General features: G+C 45.8%; 1 pseudogene; it reads left to right on the forward strand.

Annotated features, from left to right (window-relative positions):
* The first annotated feature begins 170 nt into the window (after nt 1–170).
* LOC119178090 (uncharacterized) lies at nt 171–11,512 on the forward strand (annotated as a pseudogene).
* Nucleotides 11,513–24,574: the final 13,062 nt, after the last annotated feature.

Here is a 24,574-nt window from a genome sequence, read left to right on the forward strand (position 1 = left end):
TAATGGCAACATTGTGCATGTGATATTGAGTTTTGCCTGGCGGAAGTGACAAAACTGATGTGCCACTGCAGCGTCTGCTATGAATTGTCTGGGTTTGGCCGGTGCTTCCTTGGTTGATCATGCGATTTTCTTTTCCATGTTTGTGGGCGTGCCATAGGTGGCAAGTGGTGTTGCGTTGTGAGCCAGGCACGATTCGCTGTTTATTCACCATAACAGCGTAAGTGTTCTAGCCGATCATGGTGGGCAGCGTGGGCGGGCATTATGCGCAATCAGGCAGGTTCGGGCAAATGATTACATCACACGTAGGGGCGCACTTGGTTGAGTTTCGGTATTACGTTTTTTCGGTAATAAAAAATTATTTTCAATATTGTTGAGCATTTCAGTTATCGGGTGTGTGACGAGAGTGTCTAAGAAACATAAAAGCACAATTTTCCTGACATGGTAAAAAAATCGCCGTAGTTGACCTTTAAGGCCATGTAGTGAGTGCATAGCAAGTTCGAATAGATTTTATACACTGAGTGTTTGAAGTACGCACTAGGAACAGAATATCGCTACCGCGTTCAACTCTTAAAAGTGAAGCTTAAAGGAACACTAAAGTCAAATGACAATTTATGTCGGAGTTAAAGATCAATGTGTGACAGCATCTAAAACGGCAATATTATCAACAGAAGTGCTCTACTTACCGAGAGGTATATGCATGAGAATGCATGCGCTAAAATAGGGCATTCGCAAAATGATCCCAATTACATCAGAGGTACTGCCTATAATTAATCAATAGTAATCGAACTAGCTGCACTAAAAAAAGAACCTTATGTGCATCAAGAGACTTAATAAAAGGCTGGTTTGATGCATAGAAAAAAGAACCACGGGATGTTACTATGGGGAATGGCGCGAGTGGTTCAAAAGTTCAATTTTCGCCTGGTTAAAGTGGGCAGGTCGTGCCATTTAGCGGGGCCCAGTTGAACCAAGCGCATATGCCATCTCGCAGGCTATGGCAGGAAATTGTTCAATGGCAGTTGTTGCTGCTGTGGCTCCCGCTACTTTCGTTCTGCTACTACTGTTTCGTTCTGTACTAGACTGCGCACTAAAGCCGGGCAACGTGCACGGCAGCAGTGACGTGACACATTTCGATTGAGTCTGGTAAGTTAATGTGCGCTAACTTGATGCCGACCACTAAAACATGATTTTATTTCAAGATAAGCACATCCTTGGCACAAAAGTAACACTATGAGATTTCTTGACTTCTATTTCAACAATTTACGTTGACTTGATACTTGCTTTCAGTGTCCCTTTAAGGGTCCCCCAATTTTTTCATGTCATGACCAGCGAGTCGTATTCATCAAGCCATGTTACCCTCCCATACTAATTTTGGTTTGCTCCAAGTTAAGGGGGTGATCGCGAGAGCACCCAGATGTAGGCAGATTGATGGACAAACGAATGGACAGAGAGAGATGCCAAAGGTGCCTGCAATATGCAAGGAAATTCTCCGTATTTATGAAACACTGAAGACAGTAAAGATACATAGTACTGAAGACGTTGCACTGATGTGTTTCGCACATTTTTTTTCATTGTCTTCAGCTTTTTTTGTTAGCTTGTGCAAGAAATGTTTATCGTGTTTAAAAACACTAGCGCACTTAAGGTGTCGTCATCCTTGAACCTGCAGGTTATGGATATTAACACTGATTCCTTCACTATAGTATTCTTCATAATTATAGTTTCAACGTGCAAAGCCCAAAACTTATTTCAAATTTTTACTCGACATTGTAGCTTTGTAGACAAAATGTTGAAGTGCTCGGATAGTATTTGCAGTTTAAATTTCCAGCTGCGGCAACCACATTTTAATGGCGGCAGAATTCAAGAATACCCTGGTGCTCACACTTAGGTGCATGTCAGATCCCCAAGTGGTCGAAATTAATTCTGAGTTCCCCACTATGCCATGCCTCGTAACCATATCATGGTTATCGCACGTAAAATCCGAGGCTCTATCTGTTTAAAATTGTTATTTAATGTGGCTGTGGTTCGTGCAGCTGTTTGTCAGGTCTCTTTGAAAGGCTATTTGGATATGTTTGGAGCCTAACACCTAAAAAGCTGATCTGCTATATATTATGCTTTGCCCTTGCAGCCTTACAGGAGAATCTTGCATAATGTCAGAGATCGGGAGGACTGCATGCGAGACGAGCGGCTGAGTGGGAGTATATACAAGACCATTGTAAGTCCTTCCCTTTTTTCCTCATTTGTGTATTTTGTGGGAAGAGAAAGACATGCTGCATCCTCTCTGTGATTAAGATGATTTTATGTGTTGGATTGTCACTTGCTGCAATATCATGTAGTGCTTAAATCAAGGCGCAAGGCATAGTCCGGTACATTTTTAGAAGTCTTTGGCATTTTCTCATGCCAATGTACACAGGCCTGCATCAATGCAAGTGCACTCCTAAAGATGTCATGAGCCTAATGGCCCATGACCCTGCCTTTCCAGAACATTTCCCCATGCATCAGTGGGACTCGTGGCAGCCGCATTTTGGATAGAGGCAAAAATGGTTGGGGCCAGTGTGCTTAGATTTAGGTTCATTTTGGAGAAACCCAAGTGGTTGAAGTTTCTGGAGAGCCTTCTACAGTGGCGTCCCTCATAATTGTATCGTAGTTTTTTTACCTTAAACCCTAAAAATTATTGCATGAGTGGGACTATTTCTGTAGTCTTGGAGAAGACGCTGCCGTTGGGCTTCTGGGCAGGGATTTCCGTACTTTAGTTGTGGCTGTTTATAGGTGTAGATGATTGCATGTTCGATTCCATAACAGGAGCTCAGGAGGTGTGTTGTTTTGTACTTAGAAGTACGTGTTTTGTTGAAGGTGCAACATTTTCTTAAATGTGGCACATGAATGTTACTAGTGTTTCATATTCCTGCTCTGCATCCAGCACCTATTCTACTCTTTTTGTAGTTTACTTGAGCCAAATATTCCTTGCCTGCATGCAGCAAGACGTGTACAGTCGCAGATATAAAAGAAGCGGCAAGACTGCGACACTTGGCGCTGTTTTTACCGATGCCAATATCAAGAGTGTCAAGCACACACTATTTTCCAGAATAGGGGTGGTTGGCGGAGTGCATTTTAACAAACAGCTTTTTTGGGGCAACTACGTATCATGAAAATATGGTTGCTCGCGACTCCTGCGAAAAAAAAAAAATCACATGCAGAGCCACATTTGCTGATAAGCAATAAATGAGCATTTCTTTGAGTTATAGGCTTTCAGATGGGTTGCCAGCAAGATTGGCTGCTTTCTTCTGGTCCGCCAGCCACCCCTGCGGTGAAAAATGGAATGTGCTTGGCAATGTCTCTATTGGCGTGCTCGTGAACAACAGTGCCGCATGTTGTAATTTAGTGGCTCCGGCTACTGGTCACTTGTACTAATCTTTTTTTGTTGCGACTGTACAATGCCATTCTGAAGGTAGCGAATGATTTAATATAGCTTGAAGGTCTGATGACAATGCTTGACTGCAGTGTTGGGCTAATTAACAGAAGAGCCATGTTATGTCTTCTCAAGCAGCACAGCTTAAATGCAAAATAAGTTTTATAGATCAGTGGGACTTGAAGCGATTTTTGCAAAGCTTTAGAGCTAGTAACTGAGGTTCTTTCAAGTTTTTATGTAGTAATGCAACCTGTAGCACAAACAGAAACATTCCACTGCAGTAATCAAGGAAGCATAGGTGTGAGTGTTGCTGACAATTTCGTCATTTTTATTCATTCTTTTTAATAATATGCTGTCACTGTATTGTCATCATTCTTCTAACATACTCATTTTACCTTCATGACCCATCCAGATTTCGTTCATTGGTGCTACAAGTTCTGATAGTTCGCTGGAGCATCCCTTGCTATCATTGTCATATCCATGTGGCTTTCATGCTGTCATTGTTAGTGCTGAGTTATTCCAAAGATTGTTGTATAGCAGTGTCATAATTTGTTTGTCACCATTCCATTACTCCAGCTGTCATTTGTTGCTATCATGGCACGCCCAGTTTTGTTGTGCGTGCAAAAGACGGCTTGGCAGCTTTAACACCATGCAGGTCTCACGTGACTTGAACAGTCATCATTATTCAAACAAAGTTTCTCACAATTATAAATTTAGGTTTTTCGTGCTTCACTCCTGCAATGTGGGGCTGCATTGCACGATGTGCCTGTCCCAAAGATTGTGCATACCTTAGGTGCCCTTTGTGGTGGGTGATGTAATTACAGGCATGTGGTCATACACAAGAAAATGAGGGCGGTGTATACAATGAACGTGTGTAGGCAAAGGTTCGAAAGAAGGGCCAAGCAGAGAAGAAAATAGATTTTCTGCAGAATGTGAGGGCATGCATTGTGATACATATGTATAAAATCATGGTGTCACTGGTTAGAACTCAGACAATGGTAGTGAAGGGCTCTAAGCGCGGCCGGTGCATAAGCCTAGTTCCAGTGTCAGCCACACACAGTCTTACCGTGCACATGAGCAGGTCTCCTTTCCATGGCACGAGTAATTACAGCTGCAGCAGATTCGGGTGAATAAGGCAACAGGCTACGTCAACAAAGACTTTATTGCTTTACCAGCAATAATGCATAAACGTCTCTTCGAAGGTTAATCCTCTCTATGCGGAAAGCAAAGGGTAAGGCTTGCACCTTTTGTCGATGAGTGGCTCGCGGGTCCTGCTGGTGATTATGGCAACCTCTAGCAGCAGAGACCCTGTCTCTCTCTGTCCGGCCAACTTTCTCACCTCTTGTCTCCATGTCCTGTGAGCAGGGACACGAGGATCAGCGCACAGCGTCAAGTAGCGAGGTTGAAGGGTTTCCGGCACTTCCTCTCTGCTTGGTCTGTTTGTTTCAGCCGCCAATCCGAAATCGGGCCAGCATTAAGGAAAGGAAATTGTCAGCCGTGCTATCTCACAGTGGCCACTCTTCGATGTGGGCAAAATGCAAAAATGTTAGTGTCCTTACTTTTAGCGACACATGTAAGAACCAGTGGTGGTCAGAAGCAGTCCAAGGTCTAACACAATGATGTGCCTCATAATCATATTGTGATTACTCACTCGAAGCCCCAGAATTTTTTTTTATCTTGTGTCGCCCAACTGGTTGCAGGCACCATAGCTTGAATGTTACAGAAACTGTAAATGGTTGTGCATTTGTTGTCGACATCACTATGTCGTTATGTTTCGGATTCGCCTCAGTAATTTGTTTTGCACGAATGTTTTGCATCGGGTGTTTTACTTTCAAGTGACTCAGTAAATGCTTTCCAAGCATGCTATATTAAAAATGAATTCTAGCTCTTTGAATAGTCTCTATGCTGCTTGCTTCACGCTACCAAGGATTGGCTGAGCACGGTACATGTGCAGAAGCGCTTAATTTGTATCAGTATTGTTAAAATGACATAAACATTTTGTACAGTTCTAATTCGTACAGTTAGCATAGCATTGGCTATAATATTTGGGTAAGCATCGAAGTAGACTTTGCTTGACAGTGTTTTAAACCCACTCGTCTTTCGTCTATTGATTTTCGCACATCTGCTGAAAGCCTTCAGCTGTGTTTGTCTGCTGTCGCTTGCCCAGTAAAAGTAGCAATTTCTTTTTTTTTTTATTTCTTCAATTGGAACTTCCAGGATATAATAGCAGTTCTATTGTGCTTTTACACCATTTCACGTGAATGCAGGTTTCTTGTACACGTGCCTTCTTCTGTTACAATCTGTAATTTCAACTAATCATGAGTGTGGCTGCCTTATATCTCGAAGCGTTGTGGTTGTATTCCACTCGACGTGACAATGCAGCTATAGCTGAGATAATAGTAGTGATTTTCAGACAATTTGTATTATGGTAGCAGAAAAATGCAAATAATCAACAAGCATGTCTTATTCATTTTTAACATTCTCTTTGTCTTCATCATTACTTTTACTAATGTTTCAAGAGATGCAAGTGATTTTTGCGTTTTTTATTTTGTTTGTAGGGACTTGAAGGAATTCCAGACGAGCCTCAGAAGTAACGAAGATGTGAGCAACAGTGTTGGTGTCGACTATAGTAGTCACAAAGTGCTATAAATGATATATGTACAGTGACACTTGCTGTCTTGACTAGCTTATCAAAATACTCACTTCATGAAGTGAGTGTCTTGAGATACCTACATGTTTTGTTATGTATGTTTTACAACACTTCTGCAACGAACCATATTTAAGTCACAGCATGTTCAAATAACTAAAAAAGGGGGCATGTTATGTGCATCCATTACATATTAACCCTTTGCGATCCATTGTCAGGCAACCGCCGCCCGAAAATGCAACGCAATTGTAGCGGCTCGCTCTCTGGCATCGCCCGACAAGAGTGTTCGTGGTTTAAATTTCGCGGTTCTCTCAATGCGAGTCATGAGCATCTTTTATGTACATGAATCCCCATCCCTTGAGGAATCAGTGAGCTTTGTTTGCTGAGGTTTATGAGTTTTTTTTTTTTTGCACTAGGGTGCGGCCCTGTGTTCACCATGGAGCCTAGAGCGTACCCACTCTCACGTGGTTCACTGAGAAGCATGGCCATGTTTTCACTGCGTGCGTTTTACTGTGGTGCTTTTACTGTGGTGCGAGGATGAGTTTAGTGAGGAAGAGAATTGCGTACCTTTACCAGACAGTAATGTCAGTGACTCGATAGAAGTGAGTGACAAAGATGACGACGGTGGTGGAGACAACGCCTCTGTTGACGCACAGGGGAACACACAACCCTGGCATGCGCCCAGGAGAATGGTTTGAGTGGTATCATACGCTGCCCATATATCGCTAAGGGAGTGGCCTGTAGAATGCAGCAGGAAACATAAATATCCTGGGAGGTTTTCTTCCACAGTTTGTTTTTCTTCGCGGCACCAGAAACTGGCAATATATGGCATCTTCGGCTGGCGGCACCAGTGGCATTTTTTGGGCACTCGTGCAATGCCGTACATTTGTCTGGGCAACACGTGTGCAGTACTGCATGTTCGGTTGAGCCGACCATGACACGAGTGCATGCCACCACAGAGGTCAACGGTGGAGCGTGGTGCAATCTCGTCAGCCCGCGTGCGCTGGCAGACGATGCGGTGGCGTTCCATCATTTCAGGCGCAATTTGCAGCTGGCACTGCTTCAGAACATGGCCAGATGGGACGGAAAATGTGGGTGACTGTTGTAATCGGCTTGCTATGTTATCTACCACCGCCTGAGCCAGGCGCGTGATGTGCCAACAACTGAGCGTCATGCCTTTCCCCGCTATTTCTTCCTTCCCAACTCCCTCTCCCTTCCTATGCTCTAAATACTGTGTTCACGATGGAATAAACGTTTTTCAGCCCCCAGTGCTGGTCTCGCCTGTCGTTCACGCACTGTGTGCGCGCCGGCTATGCAACAGTGGCGACGAGGATGGGATCGAAACCCATGACGAAAAAGAACACGGCGAGAAAAACCACGGTACGGCATTTCAAGAACCCGCCGCAGTGACGACGGCAGCCATGGCCCACCACCAACTTCCTGAGTATGTTGGCGAGAGGGACAACTGGAAAGCGTACGTCATCAAGGCAGAGGCTTATTTCGAGGCAACAGGGGTTACCGACACAGCGAAAAAAAGGGCGTTGCTCGTAGCAGCGTTAAACACGAGGACTGTGCAGATTCTGACGGGACGAGTTGCTCCGAAGAAATCCAACAGCCTAACCTACGAAGAAGTCGTTGCAGCGCTGGATGAATATTTCAACCCGAAGCGCCACGAGATAACGGAATGCTTCCGGTTCTTCAGTCGATGTCAGCACGACGGTGAGCCTTTGCAACATTTCCTTGTCGACCTCCGACGCACTGCAGACAACTGCAATTTTGGCAGCATGCTGGAACGAATGCTCCGCGACCGTATAGTCTGTGGCGTCAGATCAAAAGCCTTGCAAAAACAGCTACTGGCAAAGCCAAACTTAATCTTGGAAGAGGCCGAAGCGATAGCACTATCAGCCGAAACGGCAAAAGATGACTCAAATAAGATATCGGGTGATGCAACTACCGTACTGAAGGTTGGCGCGCAAAGCGTGTTGACGAACGAGCCTGCGCTAAAATGCGGACGCTGCGGAAGTAAGAAGCATAACAGCCACGCTTGCGGCTGGGCCAAGAGTAGGTGCTATCGCTGTGGTAGGCCGGGCCATCTTGCGAAAATGTGTTCGAGCGACGTGCCGAGGAAACGTGAAACCGGGCAGACGCACGGCATGTGGGGTTGAGCACTGGCGGTGGCGGAAGACCGTGCGGAGGGGAGCGTAGGCGAAGCCTTGCACCTCTGGACACTGACTTCATCCCGGAAGTGGCAGTTAGAACCCCCAATCCACAGGACATTCACGTGGTGCGGCGTTGACATGCCAATGCTGATAGACACGGGGTCGCCCGTCTTCGTTGTGCCACGTGAAATTTATGAAGAGAACCGGGAGAGATGGCCGACATTGAAACCTTCATCTGTCAAGCTTTCATGTTACCTTGGCAAGCTCCCCGTTCTAGGACAATTGGACATGAAGGTAGCCTATAAGGGTGCCGTAGTAGACTGCTCCTTGGTAGTATTAAATTGTCCCGGTCCTAGTCTATGCGGAAGGGACCTAATTTTTCAATTGAGCAATGCAGGGTCGCCTGTCCTTAACTTGACTGCGGAAGCCGGATCGCCAACGAGTCTCCCGGCCATGGACGACATCGTCAACGAGTTTCAAGACATTTTCAGCGCGGAACTCGGCTGCATCAGCGAGTTCTATGCACCTTCAACTCTGTGCACCTTCAACTCAAGGAAGGAGCTACACCCAAGTTCTGTAAGGCACGATTCATTCCTTTCGCTCTCCGTGATAAGGTTTCTCAAGAACTTGACAGACTTGTAGCAATTGGGGTGTTATCACCGGTAGTTCATGCGGAGCGGGCTACGCTCATTGTGCCCGTCTTAGAAAAAGATGGAACAGTTTGAATTTGCGTCGATTTCAAGATCACGTTAAATCCTGTATGCGAACTGGAGCAGTACCCATTGCCGGTGATTGACGATATGTTTGCATGCCTAGACGGCGGAGAGTACTTCAGCACTCTCGACTTACGTGACGCGTATAATCAAGTACCGCTTGACGAAGAATCGCAGAAGCTATGCGTAATTAACACACATCGAGGGCTATTTTTTTGCTTCAAGAGGCTGCCTTTTGGCATAGCGTCTGCCCCAGTCATCTTCCAGCGAAAAATCGAAACAGTCCTGCAGGGGCTACCAGGCGTGCAAGCTTATCTCGATGATGTGTTGGTTGCGGAGCGACAGAGAAGCAGCGAGACCCTGCGAACGGTACTGCAGCGTTTCCGTCGGCATGGTGTAAAACTCCGGCTAGACAAATGCAAATTTAGTCAGCCTTCAGTCACGTACTTAGGGCACCAAATCCACAAAAATGGCCTACACCCCACTGAGAAACATGTGGAAGCAATCGCCCAGGCTCCTAACCCGACAAATGTGCAGGAACTACGCTCATTTCTGGGCATGCTGTCGTATTACTCCAAGTTCCTGCCGAATATGTCATCCGTGCTTGCACCTTTGTATCAGTTGCTTGGCAAAAATGCGCGTTGGGTCTGGGGAGAAGCTCAACAAACACCCTTTTCCAATGCAAAGCAGTGCCTACTTGCGGCAGCGGTGCTCGTTCACTACAACCCCGAAAAGCCATTAAAGCTGGAGTGCGACGCTTCGCCGCATGGCATTGGTGCCGTGTTGTTTCATACGGATGGAAAAGATAACCGGCCCATAGGCTTCCGTTCGCGAACGCTGATCACTGCTGAGTGGAATTACTCCCAGCTAGAACGTGAGGCCTTGGCCCTTGTTTTTGGGGTGTCGAAATTTCGCGACTATCTCCTCAACAGAGATTTTACCTTGGTCACAGATCACCAGCCGCTACTGGGCCTGCTGAAAGCGGAGAAGCAGACGGCAGCGTTGGCCGCAGCACGAATACAGCGCTGGGCTCTCTACCTTGGTGGATTTCGCAACAAGCTTCAGTATTCGCCCGGTAAGCTGCTACTAAACGCCGACACCCTCAGCCGGCTACCGCTGCAGACTCCAGTTCCACCGTCAAGAAGCGAACCCTCAGAGTATGTTTCCGTTCTAGCAAGTTTCGATGATGGTACTGTGTCTGTCGAAGAACTCTAAGCTCTAACTGTGCGGGACCTCTTACTAGCGAGGGTCGTGGAGTACACCAAGCAAGGCTGGCCGAAACATGTAAAAGACAGAGAGTTGGTGCCATTCTCGGACCGCCGGTTAGAGCTATCCGTAGCTCAGGGGTTGTTATACTGGGGCCATCGAGTTGTTGTTCCCTCAAAAGCACGAGAACGGGTGCTATATATGCTGCATGAGACGCATAAAGGGTCATCGGCAATGAAGGCTGTCGCCAGATCGGCATTCTAGTGGCCGGGACTAGACCGAGAGATAGAACACCTCTCAGCGTCGTGCCACAACAGGAAAAATGGTCCACGCCGATTTCGCCGGGCCGATCGCAGGCAGCATGATACTGGTAGTCGTGGATGCTGCAACTAAGTGGATTGAAGCCGTGCCCATGAGGCAGGCAAGCACGTCATCTACTATTGCCAGCTTTCGCAGCATTTTTGCCAGATTTGGTGTTCCACGCACAATAGTTACGGACAATGGCACGCAGTTCACTAGTGAAGAATTCGCCACTTTTGTGAAGAACAATAACATCACACACCTCCGTACGGCTGTGTATCACCCCCAGTCTATGGGGCTCGCTGAACGAGCTGTTCGTACGATCAAGGAAGCTTTAAAGAAGATAAGCGAAGGCACATTAGAAAAGAAGTTGGTGAAAATTCTTTTCAACTACAGGAGAACGCCGTGCCACGAGGGAAAATCCCCTTCCGAACTTCTATTCGACTACTTGATCCGCTCTCGTTTGGACTCATGTTTCCCAACCTTTCCCAGGGTCAACCCAGGAGACGGAAGAGTGGACACTGCCGCCCGACACAGCCGTGTACGCCCGTAACTATGGCCAGGGGGAGAAATGGACACCAGGGAAAGTTCAGTCCACTACAGGGTCACGCATGGTCACCATACGAACGCCCGCTGGGGTGGTTCGACGTCACATAGACCAAGTGCGTTCCAGGCCAAGCCCGGCATCTGCCCGGAGCGGCGCTCAGCGAGACCAAGACGAGGGGAGCCCTCCAGCTGCAGCGGCGCCCACACCGACCGGCAATGTAGGCAAGTTGAACGAGCAGCCTGCAGACCAGGTGGCACCTGCGCACCCGCCGCCGCCTATCCAGAATGCGCAGGACTCCCCACAAGTTTTGCGACGCTCTACCCGGGAAAGAAAACCTGTACAGCGTTTTCAATTCTAAGGGAGGAGAAATGTTGTAATTGGCTTGCTATGTTATCTACCACCGCCTAAGCCAGGCGCGTGACGTGCCAACAACTGAGCGTCATGCCTTTCCCCGCTCTTTCTTCCTTCCCAACTCCCTCTCCCTTCCTATGCTTTAAATACTGTGTTAACGACGAAATAAACGTTTTTCAGCTCCCAGCGCTGGTCTCGCCTGTCGTTCACGCACTGTGTGCGCGCCGGCTATGCAACAGTGACCTTGCATCGTCCAACCGTACTCGCACAAGGCTATTTTTACTGCCAGAATTTCACTGGACACCGAAGGCGATGCGAAAATTATTGCAACTCTCGTCTACTAAACTCATGCAGCACAACCACTTAGAGAACGGACGCACACCCACTGGGCACATGGAGGCGGAAATGTTGTAGGCCCGTGTGCTCAGATTAGGGTGCACTTTAAAGAACCCCAGATGGTCTAAATTTCCGGAGCCCTCCACTACGGCGTCTCTCATAATCATATGGTGGTTTTGGGATGTTAAACCCCACATATCAATCAATCCCACTGGGCACGTAGCATCTTGCAAGTGTCTCTCTTTGTATAGTTTTACGTTTTGTCTTTTATTCCCAGTACAAAGAGGACGCTGGAAACTGTCATATGCTGAATGGCGTCTCTTGCAGACAGCGCTGCTGTCGTGCATTCGATAGGATTTGAGTCTTGTGGTTCACACATTCGTCTGGCCCGTAGCGGGGCATGAAACTCGGACAGTGTTTGATGTAACTTCCCTTCCACCATCTTTGTGCCAGTGCATCTCAGCAGAAGATGCCAATAGTTTCGCACTGGTAGAGCCAGAAATCGGGTAAAAGTTTTGGACTGCAAAGGGTCAAGATGGGCATTTGGCCATCTGTCATCATACTCATCTTGCTTGTATCAGCCGCAGCTCGCATGAAAACTGATTGAGCAGAGTGTATTGAGCTCACACTGAATCCATAGTTTGGGCTTGAACTTCGTATATATATTACCTTATTTTATCTTGTGGCTGAGGCCATGGTTTGGAATTTCAGTCCAGGTGGCTGCATATCAATGAAGGAAGATATGCGAGAACTGGACATTTACTTAAATTCGGGTGCACAAAGGAATCTTTGGTGACCAGAATTAGTCTGGAGTGCCTCACTATGGATCACCTCATAAGTATGTTGTGTTTTGTGCATGTAAAGTCCTAGTAGTTGATTTTACTAGCGAAGAATGGGACATGTGAGAAAAAGAAAGTGTACCAGCATCTGCTGTTCTCTTCTTTACATCAACAGTTAAATCGTGTCTACAGATGTAGCAGCAGCTGTCATCTGCCCATCTTTCCTGCCGACTTTTGAATGTTTTGTATGGCAATATTTGCATATTCATTTTGCTGTTGGATATCATCTTCATCAGCCTGACTACGTCCACTGCCTCTCCCATGTTCCGCCAGTTAACCCGGTCCTGTGCTTGCTGCTGCCAATTTATACCCGCAAACTTCTTAATCTCATCTGCCCACCTAACCTTCTGTCTCCCCCTAACTCGCTTGCCTTCTCTGGGAATTCAGTTAGTTACCCTTAACGACCAGCGGTTATCCTGTCTACGCGCTACATGCCCGGCTTATGTCCATTTTTTCTTCTTGATTTCAACTATGATATCCTTAGCACCCGTTTGTTCCCTAATCCACTCTGCTCTCTTCTTGACTCTTAAGGTTACACCTACCATTTTTCTTTCCATTGCTCGCAGTGTCGTCCTCAATTTAAGCTGAACCCTCTTTGTAAGTCCCCAGGTTTTCTGCTCCATAGCTAAGTACCAGCAAGATACAGCTGTTATATACCTTCCTTTTGAGGGATAGTGGCAATCTACCTGTCATAATTTGAGAGTGCTTACCAAATGTGCTTCACCCCATTCTTATTCTTCTGGTTACTTCAATCACGTGGTTCGGCTCCGCGGTCATTACCTGTCCTAAGTAGACATAGTCTTGAAGTGCACTATTACCTATCTCGAAGCGCTGTTCTCTTCCGAGGTTGTTGTACATTACTTTAGTTTTCTGCAGATTAATTTTAAGACCCATCTTTCTGCTCTCCTTGTCCAACTCCGTTATCATGAGTTGCAATTCATCCCCTGAGTTACTCAGCAATGCAATGTCATCGGCGAAGCGCAGGTTACTAGGGTACTCTCCATTAACTCCTATCTCTAACTCCCATTCTAGGCTTCTGAAAACCTCCGGTAAGCATGCAGTAAATAGCATTGGAGAGATTGTGTCCCCCTGCCTTACACCCTTACAATTGGTATTCCGTTGCTTTCTTTATGAAGCACTATGGTAGCAGTTAAACCCCTGTAGATTTCTTCCAGGATGTTTATATATACCTCATCGACGCCCGGATTCCGCAGTGTCTGCATGTCGGCTGATATTTCTACTGAATCAAACGCCTTCTCGTAATCTATGAAGGCTATGTATAGTGATTGGTTATATTCTGAGCATTTCTTTATTACATGATTGATAGTGTGAATGTGGTCGATTGCTGAGTAGCCTGTTCCAAATCCTGTTTGTTTCTTTGGTTGATTGAATTCTAATGTTTTCTTTACTCTGTTAGCAATTGCCTTTGTAAATAGCTTGTATACTACAGAGAGCAAGCTGATCGGCCTGTAATTCTTCAAGTCCTTGTCATCTCCTTTTCTTATGTATTATGATGATGTTAGCGTTCTTCCAAGACTCTGGTGCCCTTCCCGTCAGGAGGCACCTCGTAAACAGGGTGGCTAGTTTTTCTAACACAATCTGTCCTCCATCTTTCAGCAGATCTGATTTTACCTGATCCTCACCAGCAGCTTTGCCTCTTTGCATGCTCTCCAAAGCTTTCTGACTTCTATCATTACTGGTGGGGTGTCATGTGGGTTACTGTTAGTTCTTATAGTATTAAGGTCCTGGTTGTCCCGGCTACTGTACAGATCTCTGTAGAACTCCTCCACTATTTTAGCTATCCTATCCATATTGGTAGTTATTTTGGCTTCTTTGTCCCTTAGTGCATACATCCGATTTTTCCCTATCTCAAGTTTCCTCTTCACTGCTTTGACACTTCCTCCGTTTTTCAGAGCGTGTTCAATTCTCTCCATGTTATACCTTCTTACATCGCATACCTTACGCCTAATAATCAACTTCGAAATCTCTGCCAGTTCTATTTTGTCTGTTGTACTTGAGACTTTCATCATTTGACGCTTCTTAATGAGATTCTTCGTTTCCTGGGAAGCTTGCCAGTGTCCTGCCTAACTATCCTGCCTTCAACTTCCACTGCACACTCCGTAATGATACTCGTCAGATTATTATTCATTGTATCTACGCTAAGATTGGTTTTCTCACTAAGAGCCGAGTACCTGTTTTCAAGCGAGACTCTGAATTCCTGTACTTTCCCTCTCAGTGCTAGCTCATTGATTGACTTCTTGCGTATCAGTTTCTGTCGTTTCTTCTTCAACTCTAGGCGAATTCGAGACAGTACCATTCTATGGTCACTGCATCATACCTTGCCAACCACTTCCACATCCTGCACGATGCCTGGGTGTGCACTCATTATAAAGTCTATTTCATTCTTATTTTCGTCATTAGAGCTCCTCCATGTCCACTTGCGGTTTCCTCGTTTTCGGTAGAAAGTATTCAAGATCCGTAAATTATTGCATTCTGCGAGTTCTACTAGTAGCTCTCTTCTGGCATTTCTAGTACCGATGCCATAATCTCCTACTGCCTGGTCTCCAGCCTGCTTCTTCCCTACCTTTGCATTAAAGTCTCCCATCAGTATAGTATACTGTGTTTTTACCTTACTCATTGCCGATTCCACGTCTGCATAGAAGCTTTCAACTGAAGTGTCATCATGGCTGGATGTAAGTGCGTAAGCCTGTACCACCTTCATCTTGTATCTATTATTCAGTTTAGTTAGGATACCTACCACCCTTTCATTAATGCTATAGTGTTCCTCTATGTTGCCAGCTTTGTTTCTGTGAATTAGGAACCCCCTCCCAGTTCTCTTCTGTCAGCCAAGCCCCAATAGCAAAGGACGTGCCCATTCTGTAGCACCGTATATGCCTCATCTCTCCTTCTAACCTGACTGAGCCCTATAATATCCCATTTAACACCCTCTAGCTCCTCGAATAGTACAGCCAGACTTCCCTCACTAGATAAGGTTCTAGCGTTAAACGTTGCCAAGTTCAGGTTCCAGTGGCGGCCTGTCCGGATCCAGAGATTCTTAGCATCCTCTGCTGCATTGCAGATCTGACCACCGCCGTGGTCAATTGCTTCGCGGCTGCTGGAGACTGAGGGCCGTGAGTCAATTGACGTATGCATGTGGGAGGTAGTGGCCAAATACTGCACCAGGGTGGCCAATCCTTCTCTGGTGATGGAGTGCGTTACCGGCAGTGGTTACCGGTGAGGCCGCACTTCAGGCCTCTTGATGCACTTCTATCACCACGCGGATTTTTTTTTTAATCCGGTTGGGAACTGCGCGGCACCGGGATTTGAGCCACGGACCTTTTGCATGCGAGGCGGATGCTCTAACCACTACGCCATCGCCACACTGTTGGATATACTGAACACTCATTGCCATGTAAATAGTCAGTGCTCTGAATTCCTAAGCAGCATGTCAAGGCTCGTGGGTAACACTGCTCAATAGTAATTAACAGTTGACTTCAAACAGTGTTGGATTGCACTGCCGGAAAAAGACAATGATTTCCGATGTCTACTTTGTCAATGATGCATTTACAGCAACCATTTTAGACGTACATGCCAAATCAGCCCACCCTAACACACAAACTATGTTGCTACCACACTCTGGAATAGACTGTGAACTGCTCACAGCTTTACATTGACTTTTCAGCATATCCAGAAATACAGCGGTCGTTCGTGCCTTTGTTATCCATGACATAGCTGTGATTGCTGCTGATTTCTTCGAGCAGGATGCAGAACTGCTGTGCCACACACCACTTGGTGTAGGTTTGACATATTCATACTCCTTTCTCATATGAGTAGCAAGTTTCCTTTTTATTGGCCCTCTGTAAGGAGACTGTCAAATGCATTCTCTATATGATTGCACTTGCTTTGATATACATTCCACAAAATCCTCTTCAAGAGCAAGGTCATTGGCAGAACCTATTGAATGTTTCTGCAGTCATGTCACTGCCATTGTATGACTGATAAGAGTAGTCAACAGTGTGTAATGCAATCCTGAAAACTGTGACCCAAGTGTGCTAATGAAGCTTTGTAGCTTGTTGCTGCCATAATGAAAAGTATTATCTGAAATTCCAAGGTGGGCCTGCCATCCCCCTTGCACCCCTCTCTGGGAACTCAAGCCAATCCTTAGCAGACAGACAGGTTAACTCATTTCAGAGGCAAAAAACTTGTGTTCTTGGTTCAATACACACGAAGTGAAAAAAAAAAAAAAACACAGGACAGTGACTGATGAAGCACTGACGTTATGAAGCGTTCTGCGTTAACAAGAAAGGTGATATGTGTGTCAGTGCACCTTTGATAATGCTCCTCACCAGGGAATTCGCTTATTTGTCAAGTGAATGATTGCTTAATCAGTTTTTTTCAAACGCATACACACATTTCATAACAAAAGTTCCACGTCACTCTTCTCCTCTCCCTCTTTTTTAAGTTTAGTGTGCTATATATACCCCCTGTATAGAATAAAACCTTGGTTGAAAGTTTAACGCTTCGTCAGTCTCTGTCACTGTCATGTGTTACGCGCTGTTTTTTCACTTCGTTTATCATGTACCAACTGGCCCAAATAAGCACTTTAGTACAATATACACTCCCAGAAGGTTACATGCTGTTTGGACATTTTTTTCGGGGTCCGTAGACCTTAAACAATAGACACCCTGTATCGTCTAGCCACTGTGCGAGTAGGCTTTCTTACCGTTCGCCTGTTTTTTTATCCCTCCACCCACTTATGCAAGGTAGCCTACCAACAACTAACATCCCTGCCTCTTCTTGTTTGTCTCTCTTCAGTATAGTCCTTTGGCGCCGACTTTTCATCCAAACCAGTTGCTGCCATTTTCATGTGGTAGAGTCACTAAAATGCTGAAAACAAGAGAGAGGGCAAACGTGGGGAAGCTAACTACTGCAAAATAGCTCCTACGCTACAGTGCACTGGGGAAATGCTGGTTGAGTTTAAAAGTTGGAGCATAAAGGAAAGAAGAGACTAAGCACAAGCTATGTAACGATCTGGATCAAGTGAAGTGAATACTTCACTTTAAAGGCTTAGCCAGGGTGAGACATGGCGGGACGGGATTAAAACGCCCTGCCGTAAGTGTGCCCAGCATTCCCAATAATGGGGGAATGAAGTCGCAGCGCCCCTTGTCATCCCCACCCCCTTCCTTCCTATTAGGTGACTATAGGGGGCAAGGTACCCCTCTGCCTCCTCATCGTGTGCGCTCGCCTATTTACCTCCCCCGAAATTTGAATGTGTTACGTACACGCAAACAAACGCATGCACGAACGTACTTAAAGAGGGGTCAAACATGCCCCCCCCCCCCCCCCCCATGAAAAAAAAAAACTACATTCTTGCTCCATTCCATGGCCGAGAAGAAACCCCAGTGCCCCGCCGCGCTGGTCTAGTGGCTGAGGTACTCGGCTGCTGACCCGCAGGTCGCGGGGTCGAAGCCCGGCGGCGGCGGCTGCATCATCCGATGGAGGCGGAAATGCTGTGTAAGCCCGTGTTCTCAGATTTGGGTGCACGTTAAAAAACCCCAGGTGGGCGAAATGTCCGGGGCCCTCCACTACGGCGTCTCTCATAATCATATGGTGGTTTTGGGTCGTTAAACCCCACATATCAAACAAATGAAACCCCTGTGTAGTCTTTTTTTCTGCGACGTAGCGTAGTAAATAGAGCGCCTCCTCTCTTCTGATCACTCTTCCGCGCGCTGTAACATCGAAATTTGCGAATGTCACGAACACCGTTTTCCGGCAATTACGCAATTAGAGTGACCTAGGTCAGTCTAACGCATGGAGGAAGGAACATCCATCCTCCGTGGTCTGACGTGATCAGCGCTGCGCAACTATGCGCAACTCCGCTTTGTGGAACTCTGCCAGAAGTGCCGTTATAAAGCACGAGGTGTCGCCACGCGCTCGCTAGTTTCGTGTTTTTCTTAGTGTTCTCGCTTTCAATTCCGTGCGCGCGCGTTTACGAAAATGTGAAAATGAGAGTTGAGGTATGGCGGAGTGTTCTTGCCAGATAAGCTTGTGCACAGTTTCATGATTACCGTAGCCCCACAAAAAATATAAGGGTGGGCCAGAACAATGCCGCTAGAGCAGTGAGCGCGGGGCTTGCATGTACGCGCTGGGAAGCCGCGCACACTAGCCCGTACTGACACGTTTATGTAATGGTTGGACGTGCCTCTTTGCCACAACTAACGCGCGCAGCGTGTACGAACACAAGCCGTTGTAGAGAACAATGAAACATAGGTGTCGTTGTCCACTCTGCGAAGTTCGCTGTCTTTTAACTCGCTAAAGTGATGCCATCTGATTTCACGCCGAGCACGCTCCTTCGAGACACGTTGTGTCGACGGTCTGTCTTGCAAAATAATGACGTTTGCTTGCTTGCTTGCTTGTTCTCTTGCTAAATACCGCCGACCTGAGAAACTTTCAGCCCTTTTCCTCTCAGAAAAAATGGGGGCAAACACTTGTTTTTCGTCACGTCCACACGAGACATATCAGTGTCGGGAATGAATAAACGCTCCCATATGCCGCAGATATACGCCGCTCACTATCGTGTTCTGTGGGCGTTTGCGAACACACAAAAGCGAGGTGAGAAAAAAAAAACGTTAATTCGCGCCTCAATTCAAGCGGGAACCCACGAATTCGGCTGCGAGAGGTGTGGAAACATGATGCATACGCCCTTACGATATGTTGCCGACACAAACCGTGATGTAAAAGTCTGCTGCGGCGAATCCAGACAAATGTGTGAACATTAAATAAGGCTGGCTGGTCGTCGGGCTAGTTGGCTTCATTCGTCTTGTACTGCGCTCACTGAAGCTGGGTATAAACATTTACTATTATAAAGAAACCTAAATGGGCACCATTTTTCTTTAGGTTTTTTGTATTTATTGTCGTAACTATTCATTACCAGTTTCACTCAGTGCATTCCAAAACGGACGTTGTGGATGTTCGGTGAATAAACAACGTTTAAGCCACTTTTAACACACTACACTCATCTTTTGACTTATCTCTCTTCTGAAATTTTTTTGTCCCTTTCCCGATCACTCCAGAGTAGCATGCCAGCGACGTGGAGACGCCGGCAGAAATTTATTTTTCCATTAAGGACTCTCTTTATTCCTCTAATTATATACGTAGTTTTCTCTGCATAAAGCTGTTCATGAAGATATAAAGATGAGAAATAAGTATAGTTGCCGACTGTGTGGTTGAGATCGCGATTCCATGGTCTTCAACCACTTATCGAACGTGCTGGGCTGCACCTGCTATAATTTAGCAGATATTATAAGCTCGTAAGGAAAAAAAAACATAAGTTAACAATTAAGTCGCCAGATTGTCTTGTACGCTAGTTCGATTCGTTGGCTTTAGAAAAAGGACGCAGGTTGGTTTCGCGACCTGTCACATAATCGTGTCTGCATTCACTATCTATGTGCAGGCTGTTGATTGAACAAGCCTGAGTATAAATATACGTGTGCTGTATACAGCGCGCGAAAGAGATACAGATGACGAAGGACAAGTGCGACATCAAGACAAAATCTCTACCTTGATATATTCAAACATCACGGCGGAAAAAAAGCTTTCGCTACCACGGGATAGGAAGAAGAAGAAAGCGCAAACATGAACGAGAAATACAGCTGAGCAATGTACGATCTGCAGATTGCGTACGTATACTTGACTCTTTGGACAACTCCGCGTGTGACTAATTACTGCGGATTGTTACGTCGACAAGCGAAGAGCTGTGAATCGGCAGAGGCCACCAACCTAAGCCATGCATGTTTGAGATGTACCGTTTTCACTCGAATGTAACGCGAGTTGTTTTTTCCAGATTGTTGCTATGTATACCTAAAGTTGACCGTCGCGTTGCAATCAAACACCGGAATGCTATTTCTACGTTGCTTGTTCTTCGTGGACGCAAGGAAAAGTCACCCCTCGCGTTACAATTGTGGCCGCTTTACAATGAAGTAAAAACGTATAGCATATACTTTACGAGGCATAGATTATACAGCTCGTTCGCTTGGAGGTGTCAATCTTGAAAATGCTTGGCAGCGAATTGCCTCGACTGCGTACATTTGAAAGCACCGCATACAGTCTATAATCAACATTACCCATCTACGCCTCAGAACTCAACGAGCTATATACAAGCGTTTCTCGATAGAGGATTGACACTAATTAATGCTTTGTACGATATCCAAATCATTGCACCGGAGAGAAAATTTCTATTCGATGAAGCTGACATCTGAGTGCTGTTGTTACCCTTCCAAGGTCACAGGTTTACCTTGAAACGCTAGTGTAGTGACGTGCCTTTGTGCGTGTGTGTTGGGGAGCGTTGGCGTCCTGCAATAATAATACAATGATATGTGCGGTATTTGCTCGGAAACGCTGCGGACTTGACCAGCTCTTCTACCTGGGCATTTATTTGTAGCGTTACAGTGTATCGGGGCTGCCTTCTGTGCCGCGAATTCGTGCTCGTGGTAGCGAGCTCGAAACGATTCGTCCACTGCAATACAAAAAGTGTATACATCCGGATATTACAAGCACAAAAAAAAGACAAAGAAAAGCGCTTCATTCAGAATGGAATTGTAGAGCTAGCAGAGACAGAGGAAATATAGTGGACAACATCTCAACTTCAGCGAATGAACTACAAGCACGAGCAGGGAACAACGGGGCGACAAAGAAATAATTAAAATGTGAGTTGGGGATGCAAATTAATCGAAGAAAAACGAGTGGACATTGCTGAGGAGTGCACCCCGCATGACGGCGGCCCAGGGTCTACATCAGGAGTTTCAAACTCGCCTCATCCCGTCGCCGAGCCAACTTAAAACACTCGCGGCCGTGATTCCTGCCCAAATCTCAGAGTGCCAAAGCCTTGAGAAGCACCGCGACACGTTTTCCGTACGCCAACATTATTCATTGTAAAAGCACCCGGAATGATATTGTGATAGTAGCAGCGCTTAGTTACTAAATCATGTCAGCGCAAAGCGACGAAAAAAAAAGTAAGTTGCGTAAGTGGCAGGAGGGGGGGGGGGGGTGGACAACAAATTTCGTGGGAAAAGGGGAAATTTACTCCCCTCTTTTGGCTATACGCCACTGAAGCCGCCGTTACCAGTCACGTTCGCACTCGAGTTTTTCGGCTCGCCTGGCGCCGTCACGATTCGTTGGCTCCGCAAACATTTGGGATAACTATTGCCTTCTTCATGGCTTAGCGGACCTATGGTGAGTAGTGAAATTCAGCCAGTTACTGTGGTGCATACCTGTTTATTGTGATGATAGTTTTTCGGTACAGTGTGGACGAGAGCAATCATTCGCTAAGTAGCTTCGCTGTTTGAAATATCGCGCCTACGACTTACCGGCGTAAATCTGTAAGCTCAATCAATCTCTCAAAACGAGGTGGTGGTTGTTGTAGATGCTGCCATCTAGGACAAGCCAGGCGAAGCTGGTGAACGCCTGTGCTCGAGGTGCGCGTGGCTGGGCTCTTAGGCTAATATGTTGACTAATTAACCAGTTTCATTATCCTAGCATGTCCACATAATTATATACGTATAAAATCAGATTATTGCTCTATTCTAAGAATAAATTCGTTTATGTAAATATTTGTATGCATTACATTAAGCACCACACTTTCCTAGGCTATCGGTAATCTTTCTGTTATACCTCCATCATTCCAAATCTAAACAGTAAATTTTAAAACCACTCGATTCTTGGCCAATCCCCCATAGTGGGTATGCGCCACTAACAATAGGAGAACAACAACAACAACAACAACAACAGCAATAACGCGGTTCTGGAATAAACCTGTGTCCACGTAACCCAGCCTCCTGGCTTCTCGCTCGTCTCTGACGACTTCAACAGTGGTCACCGCTTCCGTCTCGAAGAACCAGTCAAGAGGAGTCGTGCAGTTGTACTTATGTCGTGCTTGTGTTGATAGTGGAAGGCAAACATGCCACTCGAGAGCACAGCTGCAGTCTCCCCTATCCCGAAGCGAACTCCGCCATAATACCATCGCAAGTAGATGCACGGCGTCGCCATTCCCAAGGTGATCATCCATTCGAGGGCACTCTTGTTTAGCGGAAAGTATTACGCTTATTTAACTGGTTAGAGTTACAAACAAAGCTATGTCCGATAACACCTTGTAACATCTAGACAGAGTCGGTATGTCATTGTCAATTTATTTCCTATAGCTTCTCGGATAGATCCAGGAATTCTTTTTTTCCACGAGCCATTAGAGAATGGAATGCCCTATCGCCTCATGGTGTAAACATTTTGGACAACGATGTATTTTACCACGCTTTGTGAGTGTGTTTACTATGTATATTTTTGTACGCAACCCTCCTGCTGTAATGCCCAATGGGGCGATGCAGGTATACAATAAATAAATAGATAAATAAATAAATAAATAAGACTAGACAAAAAATACCGTCTTTCCTGGCTATATCCAGCACATTACGCGTGACGTGATGAAGAATATGTGTTCACAGTCCTTAAATGCAGACATATACTGTGTGGGTCACACTTCTCTATGTGTGGGTACACCTACCATCGTCATTCAGTGCACAGACGGGTCACACTGTACGTTTGTCTGATTTGTTGTTTATATTTCTCCCTGCATGTTTTGAGCAGTGTATACTGCACAAACAATGAAAAACGCGAATGGTGAAACATTGGATCAAAGCACATGTTCAATTGTAAAGCCTTACTTGGCTTTACATATAGCTTTTGCGTGGGCTTTGGATCTGGCATTTTTTTTAATCTGGCACCGCGGTGGGGGGGGGGGGGGGGGTATGGTTTAACCCGTTTTCCCCAGACTTTTTCAAAAATTGATATGCGTATATATACACCCATACAGAGAAACAGGTGCACGAGCATACATATGGTGTAAGTAACCCCCCCCCCCCCCCGCCCTATAAAAAAAGGAGATGTATATGGTACGCTCCTGAACCTCTTAACGAGCATAATAGTTAAATAATTGTGTGGAATATCTGGGTACACTGTTTTTCGAGTGCTCTGAACCCGACTGCTGAATAATTACGGTACAATATCAATGAATGAGTTACGGTTACACTAAGCGCTCTTTTGTTTGTTTTCTAGTATAATACGTTGTAGTTGCGGCTTACTTTGGACTTAGCCTATATAGCCAATTCAATCGTGTGTTTTTTTTTCTTTTGTGAAGTCACTATCATTATAAGTTAAAGCCACACGCAATAATATTCGTTGCTAGAATCACGAGGCATAGTAAAAAAAAAACAAACATTGTAGGTCACGGAACACGACGTGTCGAATACTCAGTAAAACATAAAGGAGTGTCATTAGTGCAAGTAGTATATATAGTTTATATATACGCCGATAAATTCAGACAAAAAATGCCCAACGGCAATTGCCCGGCTTGCCCAATGAACTCTATGGGGCAAGCCGATGGTTCAATCAACCTACATCTTAATGTCAAAGAGTCTTCTTAACTTTTGCGTCGCGGTTGAACAGAACAATGGCAAAAAACAAAAGCAACAGGAATGTGTACACCGTAACTCCTCGCAAAGTGGTGCAGCTATATGCTTAGCGCCTTTGCCATGCTTCTTTTTGACGAAGACAATCGTAACTTGGTTAGCACTGGCCGTAGCACTATGTGGCAGTAGCACTATGGTGTAAATGCGAAGCACGAATCAGTAGCCAGGGCAAAGACTTTGCCCCGCCATTGTAAATTCAAGGACAGCACCAGGAAAGGAAGCGCATACCAGCAGACTCGCGTCGCTGCAGTTGAACTCTATATACTACTGTGCATCACCACAAGGAACACGAATTCGTTTTAATTGAGAGAGATTGGAAGCCCGAGATGGGGAGTGTTCTGTTTATTGTATGGAACCTAGATACAAATGCTTGATTCTCGAATGGGCGCATTGCGAGAAACTTATGCGGGCGCACAGGATCAGACTGGTCCACTACATGCAGGTATGACGAGGTAATGGAGGTGGTGGTAAATACATTTATTAGAAGCAAGGTATGAAGGGACTGCCTCATAAGAGGACGTCACCCACAACTATTATATAGGTGGGAAAACGGGACC

Source organism: Rhipicephalus microplus, unplaced genomic scaffold (genome assembly GCF_043290135.1).
Source record: "Rhipicephalus microplus isolate Deutch F79 unplaced genomic scaffold, USDA_Rmic scaffold_67, whole genome shotgun sequence".
Taxonomy (NCBI): domain Eukaryota; kingdom Metazoa; phylum Arthropoda; class Arachnida; order Ixodida; family Ixodidae; genus Rhipicephalus; species Rhipicephalus microplus.